Consider the following 10,121-nt stretch of genomic DNA (forward strand, 5'->3'; position numbering starts at 1 on the left):
GCTGCCCTGTGTCATATGGGGGAAAATTGGGGGTATTTTTCTAAAATTTTGTTATTTAAATATTTAAAAGATTTTTTTTTGTTGATGCCGCCTGCCATGTGTCATTAATTTAAAATTATTTTATCAATTAAACAATAATTTTTTATTTAATCCTATTACATATAATTAATTTTAATTATTTACAAATTCTTTTTTTGTGGTGCTGACACGTGTCACTTTTACTTCTCCTATTATATATAGATAGATTTATACTTTCTTTAAAAAAAATATGTGGCTTGGTTATTTATTTTGAAAAAGTCACATTTAATTAGTGGGCATTTTAATTTTTATTATTATTATTAATAAGAGTTAAATTATTTAACTTTTATTTTTTGAAAAGGGATGATTCACAATCGTTTTTGATTTTTTTTTTTCATTTATACTTTTTAATTTATTATTTTTCTAAAATTTTGTTATTTCAATATTTAAAAGTTCTTTTTTGTGTTGCTGCCGGCTGCCATGTGTCATATGGTGGAATATGGGAGTTATTTTTCTAAAATTTTGTTATTTAAATATTTAAAAGTTTTTTTTGTGTTGATGCCGCCTGCCATGTGTCATTAATTTAAAATTATTTTATCAATTAAACAATAATTTTTTATTTAATCCTATTACATATAATTAATTTTAATTATTTACAAATTCTTTTTTTTTGGTGCTGACACGTGTCACTTTTACTTCCCCTATTATATATAGATAGATTTTACTCTAACTAATTCTTAATTAATTGTTTTAATTCTCTAACAATTATATCTTCCTCATCACTAATTCCACCCATTTTCAATTCTCATTTCATCGGAAAATCATATCCGGCCCCACCTTCACTATTGATTTTGTTCTTCACCACCACTATATCACATTCAATTATTCTTCTTCTCTGTCACCCAACACCAAATATCACCACCATCATTATCAATATCGATTTTTTCTTCTTCACCACATTCAATTACCTCTTTTAATGTTTGTCACCCGCCACCCATCACCGCCAAACCCATAAAGTTGCTATTACCACCAAACCTAAAAATTGATTAACAACCAAGAATTCTTTAACAAAGTCAAAAAAATGAAAAAGATAGAAACAATCAATCAAAATGTTTCTAGATAAAATACAATTATTCACTAACAAATCTATGAGAATTAACCTAATTGCAAATTAAAAAAATTGTGCTTTTAAGATTGTGATAAAAAATAAAGAAGTGTGATGAAAATAAAGAATGAAGAAGAAGAGGACAATGGGTGGGGTTTGAAGAAGAAGAGGTGTGGGGCGGTGGGGGTGGAAAAGAGGATTCTAACTTTTTTTTTTACTTTAATTTCAAACTGACGAGCCTATTTTTTTATTTTTTTTTCCACGTCAGTTTTAGGGGGTAAGAAAATTCACTTTTGAATAGTATAGGTGTGCAAAGGTCACTATGATAGTTTAAGCATGTAACTGACTTTTCGGGACAAGTTCAAGGGGGAATTTATGTCTTTTCCCTTAAATGTATTCAACTATAAATCTGTATATGTATATGTATATGTAACTGTATTTTTGTATACAGATAAATTTGTATACAAATCTTTCTCCCATTTTAAAGGGATAAGGGTCTGAAAAATATCCCAACTTTGGTTGGATTTGCTGTTGCGATACTAAACTTTCATAAGGACCTATTACCTCCCTAGACTATTAATATCATATTTTTTACCCCCTGAACTATTTAATAGTGTATTTTAAAGGTATATATGTGCCCACGTGGACACATTACTATTCAAATCATTATTTTTTATGTCCATGAGGGCAAATATATATGTTTAAAATACGGTATTAAATAGTCTAGGGAGGTAATAGGTCCTCATGAAAGTTTAGTATCGCAATGGCAAATCCAACCAAAGTTGGGGTATTTTTCAGTCCCTTATCCCCGTTTTATACAAACACAAATTATAAATTGTATTTTGTATAATTTGTGTTTGTATAAAGCGAGAAAGAGAAAGGCAAAAGAAAACTGGATAGGGAAAAATTTGTATTGTATAATTATAAGTGTATAGGATGAAGAGATATGTATTTGTATTTGTATATACAATTTTCTCTCGTTTTATACAAACACAAACGCAATTTATACATTTGTTTTTGTATAAAGTGAGAGAGGAGAGGGAGAGTCGTGAGCGAGATTTCTAGGGAGAGAAGCGAATGACAAAGTGTTTACTACGGATTAGAATTAAATGAAATTGTGGTTATAACATTTAATTTGAATTAATAGTTTGTTATTTTATACAATTATTTAATATTTCTAATTTTAACCCAACCCACTCATTTGACACCCATGGTGAGACTTATAAATTCTATGGGGAAAATGTCAAACTCAATTTTCCTCATCGTTATAACAAATTAAACATGATGAGAGTTCCAGACCCGTGAACAATGTTCGGGCTCCCTCACACAACTATGACATGGCATGCCTCAACTATCATAAAAATATTTATCTTTCTCACACATATTTTTTGTTTTGTTTTTGACTTCTTTGTTTAAAGACTAATTTGAGTTTTAAATATCTCCTTTATAAATCTATTTGCTTATCATTATTTGAGTTTCTTATTCTTGCTTAATTTTTTTCTTAATTAATTTTTTGTGTAAAATATGAGCAATAAAAATTAAAAAGTATAAATGAAAAAAGAGAAAAAAGTAAGGGAAAAAGATTTAAACTGATTTGTTTGCGGATATATTATAATTTATTTTTTGTATTTGAAAAAAATTAAATGGGGCCATGTAAGATAAATTTTATAAGAAATGAGTGGGAAAAAAAATTAACGATCAAAATAATAAATCAGAAAATATTTTCTTAAAAGAATAAATTAAAATTATTATTTTTTCACTCTCATTAAATCAAAATGGTATAATTTTGTCATTTGTGTAATAGTCGAGCTATATATGAACCATTTTTACGACGAAGGATATATCAGCTCCAAATCGCAAAATTAAGAGGTATATTAGGTCATTTTCCCTAAATTTAAGGGAAAAGAGTCTGAAAAATACTCCAACTTTGGCCGAAATTGTTGTTACGATACCAAATTTTGGAAAGGACCTTTTACCCCACGGTACTATTTAATAGTGTATTTTAAAGGTATATATGTGCCTACGTGAAATGTTCACGTAGGCACATATATACCTTTAAAATACACTATTAAATAGTGCAGGGGGTAAAAGGTCCTCCATAAAGTTTGGTATCGTAACAACAATTTCGACCAAAATTAGAGTATTTTTCAAACCCTTTTCCCTAAATTTAATAACTATTCTACAAATTAAATCACTACATATGCTAATAAATTAATAAGAAAAATATTGATAGATATGCATAAATGGTAGGAATATTTATTTTTTGAAAAAAAAAAATATTTTTTATTTTCTTTTTTAAGAAGCAAAAACTTTTACTTTCTTAAACTGATTTTTATTTCTATTTTTAAAAACAGTTTTATTAATTAACCAAATACGTCAATATTTTAGAAATATATTATTAGCCTCCCAAGAAGTCACAAATATTTATGTATGAGATAATATTCTCTCATATGTCAACTGCCAGTGTTAGGATTCAACATTTGCTTCCTAATAACTAAAAAGTATAGCACGACTGAATCGATGGAGGAAATTCATTGTTTTTCAATATTAAATAAAGTTTTAAGTATCAACCTCTATTTTTCTATTTCAAGATTCAATCATTCTCTCTGGAATCTTCTAACTTTAAAAACCTTTATTTAATAAGTATTTCTTTTGTCTCAATTTATGTGACATATTTCAAATTTTGAGATTTAAATAAGTTTATTTTTTATCGTAAATTTTTCATATATCTTTTTAAATATTTTGAATTGACAATTATTGTGACTTATAGTAATTTTTACATAATTTACAAATATATAAATTTCATTTTTAAAAAATTGAAGGTTTCATGAGCAAATTATCGATCAAACTTAAACTGTGTTGTATTCTCGAAAAACAAAATACGTCACATTAATTGAAAAAGAGGAAGTATGTTTCTGTTTCTGTTGAGATTAATAAGTTTATGCATAATTAGTTAGTTAGTTTAAACAGTGTTAACTTTCACAGTAATTAGTTAGTTAACAGTTTTGTAGTTAGTTAGCTTTCTGTTAGCCAGTTGTCCTAGTTATTAGATATTTTCCAGTTTTCAGTCTGTATATATATAGCTCACTGTATCTAGTTCTAGTTCTAGTTCAGTTTTCATATTTTCAGAAATGAGAAATGTGCCTTCTCAATTAACTCTCTCTTAATCTTGAGTTCAGTAGGTTCTATAATCCACCATTAATGGTGGTTCTCGCTGCTTTCATTCTGAGTTTTTACATGGTATCAGAGCGAGGGATCGATCAACCTTGCTTGTCTCCGTCCTTCTCGTGAAGATCTTTCAGTTCTCAGGCTTGTTTCAGGTTACCTGTTCCTTTTTCTTTCAACTGTTCTTCAGTCTTCTTTCAGTTTTCTCTTCTTCATTTCTGTGGATTGATTCTGCTGCATTACAATGGTAGAAGTCACTAATCTAGAGGTAACTAAGGGAATTGAAATAGGAAGTATTTTATACCTACATCCATCAGATAATCCAGGTGCACCTCTTGTCCCAGTCGTTTTCGATGGAATTGGTTATAGATCCTGGAGGAGAGGCATCATCAAATCTCTGTCAGTGAAGAATAAATTGCTTCATCAATGGAGATTCTAAGAAATCACTTTCTACAGACCCAGACTATAAACAATGGGAGAGGTGTGACAATATGGTTACATCTTGGATCCTAAATTCTTTGAACAGAGAAATTGCTGATAGTGTAGCATACGTGGACAGTGCTTTAGAATTGTGGACTGATTTGGAGGATCGTTATGATCAAACCAATGGTGCCAAGTTGTATCAAATTCAGAAAGAGATCAATGATCTCATTCAGGGAGTTCTGGATGTAACAACTTATTACACCAAGATGAAGAAACTTTGGGAAGAATTAAGTAGCTTATGTATCAAGAACCATTGCAGTTGTGCATATAATCGTGGAGCAAAGGATGTCATGCACAAGGTTGAACAGGATAGACGATTGATTCAATTTCTTATGGGTCTTAATGAGATTTACACAATAATCAGAGGTAACATTTTGATGATGAATCCACTACCATCTGTGGCACAAGCTTTTGCCCTATTGATACAGGAAGAAAAACAGAGAGAGTTTAAATCAAACAGCCAATTGTTTGCTGAATCCAGTTCTCTTGCTGCTATCTCTTCAGGATGCTCTTTAGCTGCTAATGTTTCAGGTACTTCAAAAGGTCAGAATTTCCAAACAAATTACTCATCTGCTTCTCCAATTCATAGAGGAAGACCATTTTGTGACCACTGCAAGAGACCAGGCCACATTAAGGAGAAATGTTATCAGTTACATAGATATCCACAGAACAACAATCGATCTCAGAAATCTCAGTCTCATGGACAACAAGGTTATAATCAATTCCAAAGACAACAACAATATGAGAATTCTAGTTCCAATCAGGCATACAGAAACAATAACAAAGGGAAAGGTATAGGCAGCTAATTCTGTGGGCTGTCATGTGACTCTACTATGGAACAAGGATGTGGCTTTGGGGGTCAAATCACCAATCAGGACATTGGCATCTCAAAGGAGCAGTATGGACAACTTGCCTACCTACTTCAGCAATTTCAGGCAGAAAATTCAGGCAACATGCAGACAACAAGTCCTGCTGTGAACTTTGCAGGTATCATTGCATGCACTTCTTCTATAGTTTTTGACAAACTTTCATGTGAATGTTATAAAGCCAAAACTAACTTGTGGATCCTAGACTCAGGTGCATCACACCATATGACATTTAACAAACTCCATCTCACCAATATTTTGCCATTACCTGAACCAATGTTAGTTAGATTACCTAATGGCTATAAGGTTAAGGTCACAGAGGTTGGAAATGTGCAACTAACTTCACATATCACACTTTACAATGTCTTATTCATTCCCTCTTTCAAGTACAACTTGATTTCAATCAATTCCCTAGCTCTACATCTTAAATGTGTTGTTTCTTTCTCTAACACATCCTGTCTCTTGCAGGCCCCTTCACTGAAGAGGCCTCTGGAAATTGGTAAAGCTCATGATGGTCTATATCTCATCCATCATAGCAGAGTGTTTGATTCCTGTGAGAGCCTTCGTTGGTATCAGACTTGTTGTGGCATTACAGACTTGGTCATGTTCCTTTTGTTAAAATGAAGAGTATATCCTCAATACCTGTGGTTTTCTCATCCAAACAGCCTTTCTTTTGCCCCATCTGTCCCATGGCAAGACAGACTAGACTACCTTTCCAACAGAGCACTCACACTAGCACTGCTATTTTTGACTTAGTCCATGTTGATTTATGGGGGCCATACCAAACACCCACACATGACAATTTTAGATTCTTTCTTACCCTGGTAGATGACTTCAGTAGGTCCACTTGGACACATCTACTTAGTCATAAAAGCAATGCCCTACATGTTATTAAAACCTTCACATCCATGGTTGAAAACCAATTCAAATCTGCCATCAAAGTAATTAGATCCGATAATGGGCTTGAATTCACCAATACTGAGTCCATCCAATTTTTTCAGTCCAAAGGTATTATTCACCACAAGTCTTGTCCATACACACCTCAACAAAATGGTGTGGTGGAAAGGAAACATAAATACATTCTTGAAACAGCTAGGGCACTTCTTTTTCAGTCCAAACTCCCTACAAAATATTGGGGAGAATGCATTCTAACTGCTACCTATATAATTAATAGACTCCCTTCTGCACCTCTAAATAACAAATGTCCATACGAAGTGTTGTATGGGCTGAAACCTTTTTACTCACACTTAAGAAGTTTTGGTTGTTTGTGCTACCCAACTATCCCTAAAACCCAAAGATCCAAATTTGAACCTAGAGCATCTCCACACGTTTTTGTAGGATATCCATTTGGTATGAAAGGATACAAGGTCATGAGTCTAGCCACTAAAAGGTTGTATGTCTCCAGAGATGTCATCTTTCATGAAACAATTTTTCCCTTTGCAATGACTAAAGATCCTACTCTCTTCCCTTTTTCTCCTTTCCATCCTCACTGTTTTACTGATCAGTCTGCATATCCCACTTCTGATTCATCATTCGATCCTACTGTCCAGTGTGATCATGAGACGTTAAGTGACACAAATCCTACTTTACCTCCTGACCCTTCTAGTCCACCATATCATCCTTCTCCTAGCAACACCTCAACCACACCTCTCCAATAAGTTCACCAACCTGATATAACAACCAGGAAGTCTCATAGGACTCACAAATTGCCCATATACTTGTCAGACTATGTTCACTCTATACCTGTTTCACAATCCACAGACAACCACACATCAACACCAACAACCCCTACTATATTAACTGCTTGTTTTTCCCTCAAACACCATATATCTCCTGTAGAATTGGATTCTGATAGTCAAGTCTTTGCTTTAAATATTGCTCATGATTGTGATCCATCTAGCTATGAAGAAGCTGCTCTTGATCCTGCTTGGCAAACAGCCATGACTCAGGAATTTACTGCTTTGCATGATAATAACACTTGGTCCCTTATTCCTTTGCCTATTGGTAATAAAGCTATTGGTTGTAGATGGGTATATAAAATCAAACACAAGGCAGACGGTAGTGTGGAAAGATACAAAGCAAGGCTAGTGGTTAAAGGGTATACTCAGCACCTTGGCATAGACTATACAGAAACATTCTCACCAGTTGTTGAAATGACAACTGTCAGAGCTTTGATTGTTGTTTCTGCAAAGAAACAGTGGAATATTTACCAGCTTGATGTTAATAATGCTTTTCTCCATGGAGATCTGCATGAAGAAGTATACATGGATGTCCCTCCAGGTCTTGCTGTGCCACATACAGGGCTGGTTTGTAAGCTCAACAAGTCATTGTATGGTCTGAAACAAGCAAGCAGACAATGGTATGAAAAGTTGACTGGAGCTTTGAGTTCAAGGGGTTACACTCACTCACTATATGATTATTTATTGTTCTATAGGAAAAGGGGTTCTTTTACTATTTTGCTAGGTGTCTATGTAGATGATATTATACTTACAGGAACTGATGCCGAAGAAATTGTCAATCTCAAAAGTTTTCTCCATGACCAGTTCAAGATCAAAGACCTTGGGAGACTGCACTATTTCTTGGGTTTGGAGATATTATATAAGGATGATGGAGTCATTATATCTCAAAGAAAATTTGTACATGACCTTCTCAAGGACTTCCATTGTGATAAACTAACTCCCATGGCTTCTCCCTTAGATCCTAATGTTAAGCTTAAGGCTCATGAATGCAGACCATTAAGTGATCCTACCTTATATAGAAAGTTGGTAGGAAAGCTGAATTTCCTCACTCATACCAGACTTGATATTGCCTATGTAGTTCAACATTTGAGTCAATATATGCAAGATCCCAGGGAACCTCATCTTTGAGCTGCTTTTCACATGTTGAGGTATCTTTCTATTTCAAGATTCAATCATTCTCTCTGGAATCTTCTAACTTTAAAAACCTTTATTTAATAAGTATTTCTTTTGTCTCAATTTATGTGACATATTTCAAATTTTGAGATTTAAATAAGTTTATTTTTTATCGTAAATTTTTCATATATCTTTTTAAATATTTTGAATTGACAATTATTGTGACTTATAGTAATTTTTACATAATTTACAAATATATAAATTTCATTTTTAAAAAATTGAAGGTTTCATGAGCAAATTATCGATCAAACTTAAACTGTGTTGTATTCTCGAAAAACAAAATACGTCACATTAATTGAAAAAGAGGAAGTATGTTTCTGTTTCTGTTGAGATTAATAAGTTTATGCATAATTAGTTAGTTAGTTTAAACAGTGTTACTTTCACAGAATTAGTTAGTTAACAGTTTTGTAGTTAGTTAGCTTTCTGTTAGCCAGCTGTCCTAGTTATTAGATATTTTCCAGTTTTCAGTCTGTATATATATATAGCTCACTGTATCTAATTCTAGTTCAGTTTTCATATTTTCAGAAATGAGAAATGTGCCTTCTCAATTAACTCTCTCTTAATCTTGAGTTCAGTAGGTTCTATAATCCACCATTAATGGTGGTTCTCGCTGCTTTCATTCTGAGTTTTTACAGTTTCTAAATCATATTCCCGTAAATTTATTAAAAGATCAGTAAACCCCATTAAATTTACTATAATTTTTTTTTTTAAACATTTACAGAGATTTAAATTTGTGTTTTATAAGATACACATAATCATATATTTAGTTAAGGTGATAGGTTAAGAATATTTTTCTTTTATCATGAATTCTCATTGACCTACAAACATATGTACATGAATAATAGTCCCCATAATTGAGAAGTTTTACTCCAATTTCAGTAAATGGAGATTTGATCATTTTGCCTTTGAAGATAAAACTTTTTTCTAAAGAAGTTATTATCAACCGCAATTTAAGAGAATATGAATAACTATATAACATTTTCAGTTCCTACGATTGGAATATATACCATTAACCATATGTTTAGATATAATATTTATTATAGAATAAATATTTATTCAGTTTTAATTGATCATATATTCGTTTATGGTGTCTATTTACTTATATAGTAAATGATTTAGTGTATAGAGTTTTAGCTTATACACAGAGGATTAAATCATCGGTTCTTATAAGTATAAAGTTTTTTTGTTCACAACCTAGGATGGAAATTGGACATGCCATCGGTACGATTGTAGCACAAGATTATATATAATTTATCTTGATTATGGGAATGGGATAGTTCCAACTTCTTGTGCTAGTGCATTTTGTATGTATTGAACGTGACCGAGTAGAGATAGTTGTTTTAGACTGACTGACAAAAACATATTCTCTAAACTGTTAAATGTACTTATATTCTCAATCTTTATATAACTATTATGATTTGTATATATCAATTATCGTTTTGATTTATTAAAATGTGAGATTCTGAGATGGGTCAATATGCCTGGTAGATTGGATGATAATAATATATATTGGTGAAATAATAAGTTAGTTGATGGAATCCATGTCTCGTTATAGAGATTGATTGATATGCC

The sequence above is a fragment of the Solanum tuberosum genome, unplaced genomic scaffold (assembly GCF_000226075.1).
Source record: "Solanum tuberosum cultivar DM 1-3 516 R44 unplaced genomic scaffold, SolTub_3.0 scf00069, whole genome shotgun sequence".
In the NCBI taxonomy this organism is placed as follows: domain Eukaryota; kingdom Viridiplantae; phylum Streptophyta; class Magnoliopsida; order Solanales; family Solanaceae; genus Solanum; species Solanum tuberosum.